Genomic DNA, 10,868 nt, shown 5'->3' on the forward strand with positions numbered 1-10,868 from the left:
GGAAACGACTCAATGGCACATAACAACAACATTGTTGTAAACCACCCTATATGTGATAATTTGAAGCTGTAGAAAATATAACTTCCAACTGTGGAAGAAATAGGGAATAAATCACTTTTCTGGATTTCTTTCTCACATCAGATCTTACTTCTGAGGAACTCTTTTTTCCACATTCTACCTGGTATGCTTTCCAAATTAATGTGGACCTCAGCTTAGCCTGCCTTCTCAGATGTTTAAAGAGAAAAGACTCCCACAGATTAATTCAGAATAACTCTGCTAAGCTGCCAACTTATCTCTTCTCATTAAGACAGTGTCTTTATTGGGGGGAAAAAGAGAATGACAGTACAGTTATATGATTCTCCTTTTTTTAAACAAAATTAGAAAAAGAATATGGTTGTCCTGTCTGTTTGATTCCAAACATAAAGACAGATGACAATAATTCAGAGTAACTTGGGTGAGCTACCAGTTTATCTGTTCTCACTAGGACTGTATCTTTATTGGGAGAAAAAGAGGATGGCAGTAGAGTTATGTGATTCTTTTTCTTTTTCTAACCAAACTAGAAAAAAAAAAGATTTTCCTATCTGTTTGATTCCAAACATAAAAGCAGATGACAATGGATGGTTTAAGAGCCAGCTAGTCAGAGGAAGTAAAATCGTATCTGTAGATGGTAAGATTGTGTGTGTGTGTGTGTGTGTGTGTGTGTGTGTGTGTGTAAAACTCCACAAATTTAGCAAGAAAATTGCTGGATCTAATTGACTGATTCAGCAAAGTTGCAGATCAATATATAAAATTCAGTCAGATTCCTCTATAGTAACAAATACAACAGTATCCTAAGAATTGAAATAATAAATCTAACCAAAGATACAAAAGAATTCTGCAAAGAAAACTACAAAATGCTATTATGAGAAACCAAAAGAATATACCAGAAACAGAAAAATGTAACAAGTCCAAGAATCAAAAAACTTGGGAGTGCTGCAGGGGACTCAACATCAAACACACACACACACACACACACACACACACACACACACACACACAAAATCTTACCATCTACAGATACGATTTTACTTCCCCTTTGACTAGCTGGTTCTTAAACCATCCAAACTGCCCCAGTCACTCCAGCTTCAGTCCTTCTTCCACTTCCTTGCTGCAGCTTTCGCACACACACCCCTGCTTCCACACCCACCAGACACCCAGGCAACCACCAACTGCGCAGGAGCGTGCACCCCCACACACACTCCCACCCCCCCAGCCACTTCATTCCCTAGCTGGCCACCACCCCTGGCCGGCCACCCCCACCCCCGACCCCCACACTGGCCACCACCACACAAAACCTCTGGTGGGCCACCATTCCCCTCAGCCAGCCAACAACCATGGCCAGGAACACAGCAGGAGTAGGCGAGCCTTCAGCAGCGAAGAGGTTAAGTGGTCTAAGGACATGCAATATTGTGACCCAGCAGATTACAGAGCGAAGAGGTTAAGTGGTCTAAGGACATGCAATATTGTGACCCAGCAGATTACAGAGCGCAGTGGCCACAGCTCTCACCCAAGGCTCCATCCGGGGTGGGGCCAGGCTCTGGGCAGGAGACAATGAAAGGAGCCATCACACCTCTCAACAGAGAGGAAGACTCCATCCCCACTGATGGGGCCTGTAGTGACCAGTCCTCATACTCTCCCAGATCCCAGAAGCTATCAACACCCTGGAGATGAGAGACCTCCAGAATGCTAAATTACACTCAAGATCTGAAGAGAGAAGAAGAGGAAGGAGAAGGTGTAGATAGATAGCTCGGACACACCACTGATGCCAAAATTCTTTAGTGAAAGGAGGATTCATTCTGAAAGTTCAACTATAAAAATTCAAAATAGCAGCAGTGCCATCAGATGGGAGTGGTTAAGGCTCTCCCTGCTTTCTACCCAAGGCCAGCAAGGCCAAAATCACATCGAAGAGTCCTCAGAGGAGTCCCCTCCTACAAGGACCTTGAGGTGCTCATCCTCATCCTTCGGTATACCATGTTCTCCTACAGGAAGAAAGCCAGATCCTGAGCTGAAAAGGCCTTCCCAGGTAGTCCTGGAGACTCTTTAGAGGATCAGTTGAAAAACATGCTAGAGTGGGACCATGGGACTTCTGGTAAAATAGGACAGAGGGTCTCAAACCCAACAGCAAGCAACCAGTGGTTAAAAGGCCTAAAGTAAATCATGCAAAGGAAACTTAAAATCAAGGAACCACGAGAATAAGGTTGTTGTTGTTGTTATGTGCCGTCAAGTCGCTTGCGACTCATAGCGACCCTATGTACAACAGCTCAAAACCCTGCTCTATCCTGTGCCAATTGCACTGTCTCTGACACACCGATCCCGATTACCCCAGTCACTGAATCAATCTACCTCGTAGAGGGTCTTCCCCTCCTGCGCTGTCCCTCCAACCTCCCAAGCATGATGTCCCTCTCCAAGGACCTCTCCCTCCTTACAACATGTCCAAAGTATGTCAGACGGAAGCCCCAGAATCCTTGCCTCCAAGGAGTAGCCTGGTTTAACCCTCTCCAGGATGAATATGTTTGTTTTCTTGGCAGTCCGTGGTACACTCAATACTTTCTCCAGCACCACAGCTCAAAGGCATCAATTCTCCTTTTATCCTCCCTAGTCATTGTCCAACTCTCTGATGCATAACAAGTGATTGGGAAGACCATGCCTGTATCAGGCACGCCTTAGTCTCCAGAAAGACACCGTTGCTCAAAGGTGAAAAGGTAGCACCTCAGCCAGCAGTGCCCCAACTCAAGACAAATTCCAACAGCCATCAAGAAAACATCAGAGTGCAAATGGTTTCTGATGTTAACAACAAGACCACTCCAGAAGATAAGTGCTTGTCCTGTGGTAGGTAAAACCCAGTATCCTTCCATCCACTCTATTAAGGTTGAACTCTGGCAGATGTGTCCCAATCAATTTGGAGCTGTTCTACAAGTACAATGAAGATGGTTACCAGTCCTACTGTGTGCTGCTAGGGCTGCTAGCTGTTCCTCTGCAACAGTACAAGTTCCTGAAGATGCTTCAGTGTGGGTTGATTGAAGTGTTGGTGGGCCCAGGTATGATGGACGAGGCCAAACTGCAGGAGCCTAGGGCTGTTACATGAGGCTGCCACAGTGTCCGTCCTCTGGTGTTGGAAGGACTGGAACCCACCCACACCTGCAGTCCTTCTTCACCAGTGACATCAACCTCCATTATGAAGCTCCCAAGGTGTTCCCTGAGATTCCTGCAGCCCAAAGGCAACCCATCCAAGTTCTGTCTCTGATGGAATGGCTTCTGGTTACTTGGTCCTCAAGGAGTTGGGCTTCAAAGCAGAAAAATATGTGGCCTCCGAAGTATGTGAAGAATCTATTGGTGCTCAGATCGTTAAAACATGAGGAGGTATCAAACACGTGACTGATGTCAGGAACATTAACCAAGAAAATTATTGAGGACTGGGGCCCATGTAACTTAGGACTGGTGAAAGTCCATGCAATGGCCTCTCAAATGTGAACCCTACCAAAAAGATCAGTACAAGGCTATTGTCTGATTTTTCTTTAAGTTACCCCACATGCTGAATTGTGCATGATCCAAGGATGGTGATACTCGGCCATTGTGAAAATTCTGCAAATGTAGCTATGAAATGTGGTGACGAGAGGGATATCTTGAGATTCCTAGAATGCAACCCAGTGATGATGGATGCCATCAAAGTGTCTGCTGTTCACAGAGCCCCACAGCTTGCCAGGAATGAACAGTCCAGTGACAGCATTAAAGAATGATAAACATGAGCTGCAAGACTGCTTGTAGTTCAGTTCAATAGGATAGCAAAGTTAAGGAACATACAGATAACAACCATCAAGTCAAACTAGATCAGGTAAGGGGAAAAACAACTTTTTTCCTTTGTCATGAACGGCAAAGAAGATGTTTTGTAGTGCACTGAGCTAGAAAGGATCTTCAGATTCCCATACACTACATTGATGCATCTAACATGGGTGGTGGTGCCCACCAGAAGCTGCTTGGGAGGTCCTTGGGTGCGTGTCATCAAATATCTCTTTGCTGCCATGAAGGACTATTTTGCCTGTGAATAGTGCCACACCAGGTGCACTGAGGTCCTTTAGGAGGTTGAGCCGGACCAGAACCCCAAAGGTGGGCTTCTTAAACTCAGCCCTGCCACAGTTCAGCTGTGCAGGATGACCTCCAATGTTCACTTCACTGTAACAGGAGCAGAGCTACCCATCCCTCTTCAGCATAAAGTGACTCTGGCTTCTATTGCCGTACAGGCACCTAAGGTGCCACCACCTCCTTACACACTCAGATGTGGCTGCTCCCAGAAGCCAAATATAGTGCTCTTTTTTCCACCCCTTTCTTCTAAAACTTGAAAACTTGAAATAGGTAGGTTAAGAATGCTTCCCTTCATCTCCCCTACCGTGCCTATTGCTCCAAGAAACAATGAGAAAGATTCCAAAATTACCATGCTGACAGTTCTTCAATACTCAGGTTAATGCAGAAAAAGAATCTTAAGATCATTTTTTCAGTACTTTAGTTACTGTTTATTGTTTGCTGCTCCACATTACGAACATGTAGCAAAGGAACATTTAAAGGGCCCAGGATAGCTTTCCCTCCCTTTCTAGGACTAGTAAGAGGAAATGATGTATATATCTTGAACTTTACTTGGTAAACTCTTCTGAGTATAAGGCCTGACTTGGCCTATATAGTATTTTCCACAACGATAATGACTTCAGCAGGGATGTGACCATTACCACAATCAGGTCTATTTCTTCCCCAAGCGAAAAGGCAGGGTCACTCTGTGGTAAATCCCTCCTACTGCCTGTAAAAGGACCCTCTGAGGGCCCTCAGGAAGGGGTGATCTGAGTTATAAACTGCCCTACCTTATATACACAAGTACAGCTGCCCTATAAATCACACAACCCTAACAAGAACAGCCCCTAGAAATCTTACTCAAACACAGTTCCCCAGTCAAAGAAGTATGATAACCATCGCTGGTCACGGCTGAAGACATGAGATGACGAAGGGAACATCATCGTTTGGAAAGCACTGCAAGAAGATACATACACTGTGCCTCTGCTGTGACTCCAAAGCCTAACACCTCCAGAAGTCCAAGCAAGTGTGGCTACCCTGCCAAGCGCAAGAGAAAGTACAACTGGAGTGCCAAGGTTAAAAGGCAAAATACCACTGGTACTGGTTGTATGAGGTGCCTAAAGATTATATACTGCAGAGCAAGGCACGGATTCCATGAAGAACTACCACATAAACCCAAGAGGACAGCTGTTACTGCATCCAGTTCATCTTAAGAATTCCAATGTTTAGTTCTGCAATAAATGTTGTGGTATTACAATTTTTTTAAAAAAGTAGTATGATTCCTCATCACTTTTCTAACATCAGAAGCAATGACGACCAGGACCAAAGCATATGCCCCATACTTTGGCCTCCACCAAGATGGCAGGGGGAAAAAAACACCAAATATGGAGTAAGCTTGTGTTTCTCTCCAGAAATCTTTTTAAAATGTCTTTTTTATGCCATCATTGTTGTTATGTACTGTCGAGTCGCCTGGGACCCATAGTAACCCTATGGATAGCAGCTTTGAAGCCTGCCCTGTTCTGAGCCAGTCTCACTAATTCCGACACACCAACCCCACTGCCCCAGTCACAGAATCAATCCATCTCATCCGGGATCTTCCACGGTCTCTCTTACTTTTCCAAGCATGATGTCCTTCTCCAAGGACTGGTCTCTCTGGGCCACGTGCCTAAAATATGTGAGGTGGAGCTTCAAAATCCTAGCCTCCAAGGAGAAACTTGGTTTCACCCTCTCCAAGATAGACCTATTCGTTTTCTTGGCAGTCCATGGTATGTTCAAAACTCTTCTCCAGCACCACAATCCAAAGGTACCGATTCTTCTTCTGTCATCCTTAGTCAATGTCTAGCGCCCATGGCCTTAGTCTCAAGACTGACATCATTGTTTTTCAGCACTTTGGCGAGGTAACTGACAGCAGATGTTTCCAATGCAATTTGTCTTTTGACTGCTGGTATTAAGAGTATTGACTTCGGAGCCGAGCAAACTGTAATTGTTAACAACCTCAATCTCTTCTCCATCTAATGCCATAAGAAGTCATTTTTTAAAGGAGAATGGAGTTCAAACATGCTTTTTATAACTTTCTAAATTTTTTTTACTTGTGTACTGGATCTGACTGGCACAAGAGGATACTGCCCCTTCTTCTCCAGTGAAGTATCTGGTGGATTCGAACTGAACACCTTCAGGACTGCAGCAAAGTTTCTTGCCACTATGCCACCAGAGCTCCCTAAAGCTTTTAATATCTTTTATAAACTCTTACTGGTGCTATTTTGTAGACTAAGGAACAACATTAGCAAGTTTTGTGTTGGGGTTTTTATATTGTTTAACAATTTTCAGTCTTTTATGTTTAACATTTTCATAAACTTTATTTTTCTAAGGAGCCACATAACACAGAAGGGGGAATAATTGTGTCTTGTCTCAACAGTTTTGCTGATTTTTGTTTGTTTTTGGTAGAATGATGATGGATACCTAGAATTTATCTTATGTTTAATTAAAATGTATTCTTTCTCCAACAACAAAGAAAAAGAAAACTTAACACAGTAAAAATGGCAATACTATCAAAATTTATTTACAAATACAATTCCAATCCAGATTCTGTCATTATTCTTCTAAAGCATGGGAAAAGTAACTAGCAATTTGGAAGGGCAAGAGACTCAGGGTCAGCAAAGCACTACTACAGAAGGAGAGGAAAACGACCAACAAGAAATATTATCACAGTAATTTTAAGAATTGGCTTGAACATATCAAAGACTGTTGAGGATACTGGAGGAGGGGGCAAAGTTCAGATCTGTTGTTCCTAGGGTCACTACGTGTCCTAGAGAACTAGAGACAACTAACTACAACAAATGAAGAAGAAAAGCAAATTAGGAGGCCTTATTTGTTTCCATTCTCTAGAAAGAAGATACAACAGAATGTGGAAATTATCCACTATCAGTAACATCACTTGCAAGCAAAATATTAGTGACAATTACACAAAAATCGCTATTTAAAGAGAACTGTCAAAAGTTCAAGCTGGAAAAAAAAAGTTCAAGCTGGGTTTTAGAAGTAGCAGTAGCGGGAGGAGGGTGGAGAAAACAGTGCAACAATGAATGAATGAAAACCCAAAATCTCTGTAAATGTTCACTAAAACAAATAAAATTTAATAAAAAAAAAAGAAGTAGCAGTAGCACCAGAGATATCACTGATGATGTCAGATGGATCGCAGCTGAAAGCAAAGAATACCAGAAGAATGTCTATCTGTGTTTTACTGACCATGCAGAGACATTTGACCATGTGGACGACAACAAACCACGGCTAAAACTGAGAAGCATAGGAATCCTGGAACACTTAATTGTACTCACGTAGAACCTAGACCTAGACCAAGAAGCTGTCTTCCAAATAGAACAAAGGAAAACTTTGAGAAGTGTGCCTCAGAACTGTATCCTTTCTCCAGATTTATTCCATTTGTATGCTGGGTAAATTACTCAGGGAGCTGGACTCTATGAAGAAGGTAGAGGCATTAAGCTTCAAAGAACTCTTCAAAAACCTACGTTATGCAGATGATACCATCTTGCTTGCTAAAAGCAAGGAAGACCTGAAGTGCTTACTACAGAAGATCAAGGACTACAGCCTTCAATATGGATTGCGCCTCCACAGCAATAAAACAAAAATCCTTACCAGTGGACCAACATGAAACAACATGATAGATGGAAAGATTAAAGTTGCCAACAATTTTATCTTCTTTGGATCTAACATCAATACCCCGGTACCAGTAGTCAAGAAATTAAAAGAATGCTGCAATGGGAAAAATCTGTTGTCAAGGATCACATCAAAGTGACAACAACTAATGATGTCAGTTTAAAGACTAAGGTGCATCTGACAGTCATGATCTTTTATTATTATTTTTTTATTTTATATTGGTTTACATACAAAATTCATATACACTGTGTTTCATTCATGTACAATGTGTCTCACACATTCCTTCATTCACACTGTTTCATCATTCCTATACACTGTGTTTTTTAAAATTAATCACCATAAATCTATGACCACTATCACCCCATCTTTCAGGTCCCCACTAGATCTTTTCTAATTTCTTCACCTCCTCCCTTACCCATCAAACTCTGCAACCCCATGATTTCCCCTTTCCTACCCTAAGCCTTCCTCCCTTTCCCTCCACTTACACTGGACTTTTATAAACACCTTACTTGTTATCCTTAATTTTTTTTATTGTATTACGCTTGTTTTTTTTTCTTTTTTAATTAATTTTAATGAAAGTTTACAGAGACTTAGGGTTTCTAGTAATTCATTGTTACACTTTTCTCCCTGCCCAACCCCTCCCTCCCAATTCACTCTCCTCCTTAAAAAGTAAGAAAAAAACTCTTTCATTGTTATACAGTCCCTCCTCCCAAGTCCACTCCACTCTTGTCATGACAATAATACCCAATCATATATCCCTTTTAAACAGTTCTCTCCCTCATCTGTTTCAATGCAGTATACAGCATTCCTCCCCTCCTTCTCTGTCTTCCCTCAACCCCGATGTCAGACCCATTTCACAACAGTAGCCCTATGAAATATTTGTCCTTCTGTGATCAGCATAGTGTCCTCCAGGGTCACCCATTTTGTATAATATTTCATGAGTTCTTTGTTTTTCAAGATTACATAGTATTCCATTGTGTGAATATACCACAGCTTCTCTATGCATTCATTTGTTGATGGGCACTTGGGTTGTTTCTAGTTCTTTGTTATTGTGAACAAAGCAGCAATAAACATGGGTATGTAGTTGTCCTTCATTTTTACAATAATGGTCTTCTGTATGTGAGACTGAATTCACTCAGTATAACAAGCCATAGTCTTTTCAATCATTTGTTATACATCTGAAAGCTGGCCAATGAGTAACTATAACAGAAGAAAAATCAATGCCTTTGACTTGTGGTATTGGAAACATGTACTGAGTATCTCATGGTCGGCCAAAAGAACAAACAAAAACATCTTAGAGAAAGGGCAACCAGAGTAGTCCTTAGAGGCAAGAATGGTGAAACTTATTCTCATCTATTATGAGCATATTGACAGAAGGGGTCTGTCCTATGCTTGGAAAAGTGGCAGGTCAGTAAAAGAGGAAGACCCTCAACAAGATGAACAAGATGAAGTGATTATGGCAATGAGGTCAAGTATCTCTGGGATGAAAAGGAAAGCACAGTACAGGGCAGAGTTTATACCTGTTGTTGATAGGGTTGCTATGTGTTGGACTCAACTCTAGCGCACCTACCAACAACACTTCTTGGTCTCAAAACCTACGTACAGCCATGCAATCAAAACAGCTAGGTACTAGTACAGTAACACAAAATTGAAAATCCAGAAATAAACTTATCCATATATGGATAGCTGATGCTGTTATTTGACAGAGATGACAACTATTAAATAAGGAAAAGACAATCTCTTTACAAATGGTGCTAGCCAAAGTGGACATCTATTTGCAGAAAAGTGGAAAAAAATCCATACCTACACCCTATACAAAAACTCGAGCAAGGACCTAGGCATAAAACAGAAAACTATAAAGTTCAGTAAAGATAAAATTGAGGCAACTTTAGAAACCCTAATCTATGGCATAAGTGTTGTTGTTGTTAAGTGCCATCAAGCCAAATAACTCATAATAACCTCAGGAACAAGAAATCTGAACCCTGCCCTATACTGCAACAGCCTCATTATCTTTGATAGGCAGTCACTATGTCAATCCACTGTGTTGAGAGCTTTTCTATCTCTGATTCCCTCCTTTCCAAGCATGAAGTCTTTTTCAAAGGGCTGGACCCCTGTTGACAACATGTTCAAAGTATGTAAGATGAAGTTTCACCATCCAGGTGTCTAAGGAGCACTTCTTCCAAGTCAGACTTGTTTCTTCTTTTGGCAAGCCAATATTCAGTATTCTTCAACACGACAATTAATAGGCATCAATTCATCTTCAGTCATCTTTATTCACTGTACAGATACACAGGAAATAACTGAAAAGGTCATGGCTTGGATCAGATTCACCGTAGTCTTTAAGCTGACATCATTGCTCCTTAGTACTCTGGAGAGCTCTCTGACAGCACATTTTCCCAGTCTGACTCATCTTTTGATTTCTTGACTGCGGGTACCAAGGATGTTGATTATGGATCCAAGTACAATGAAATTGCTGCCAAGTTCAATCTCCTCTCCTTTTATCATGATGTTACTTATCGGTCTGGTGGTGAGGACTTTTGCTTTTCTGATGTTTAGGTATAATATTAAAGGTTTTCATATTGAAGGTCCTTAGTTTTCTGCAGCAAGATCAAACACAACCCAAGCACAAGCAGTTTGAATGAACCTGTCTTTTCATGAAATCTCCTGTGCAATTTACAGCCTCTGAAAATTTGTGCTAGATGGCACAAATAGACTATCAAACGTAACTAAAAATAGACAATCCTAGAGGCTAAACAAAATAATTGGGACATTTTACAAGTAAAACCTTTATATTTGCATCAAAAGATTTTTCCAACCACGAAGAGAGAGAAGTCACAGACTTGGAGAGAAAAAAATGTGGCAGTAACATCTCTAACAAGGGACTCATCTCTAAAATTTATAAAAACTAACAATTTAACCAAAAAAAGACAAATAATCCACTTACAAAATGGACAGAGGACATGAAAAGGCTATTAAAGAAGGTATTAAAATGGCTAGCAAAAATATGAAGAAATGGTCAAGATCAATAATTACTGTTGTTGCAGTTGTTGTTAGGTGCTGCTGAGATAATGACTCATAGGGACCCTATGTACAGTGGATTTGAA

General features: G+C 41.4%; 1 protein-coding gene and 1 pseudogene across 1 annotated transcript in view; one reads left to right on the plus strand and one right to left on the minus strand.

Moving 5' to 3' along the window:
• Positions 1 to 10,868, minus strand: part of AAK1 (AP2 associated kinase 1) — a 274,011-nt gene that overhangs the window by 227,255 nt on the left and 35,888 nt on the right. The window lies entirely within an intron of this gene.
• LOC102852971 lies at positions 2,814 to 3,449 on the plus strand (annotated as a pseudogene).

This window comes from Elephantulus edwardii, unplaced genomic scaffold (assembly GCF_000299155.1).
Source record: "Elephantulus edwardii isolate Elephantulus edwardi_28Jun2011 unplaced genomic scaffold, EleEdw1.0 scaffold00019, whole genome shotgun sequence".
NCBI lineage: Eukaryota > Metazoa > Chordata > Mammalia > Macroscelidea > Macroscelididae > Elephantulus > Elephantulus edwardii.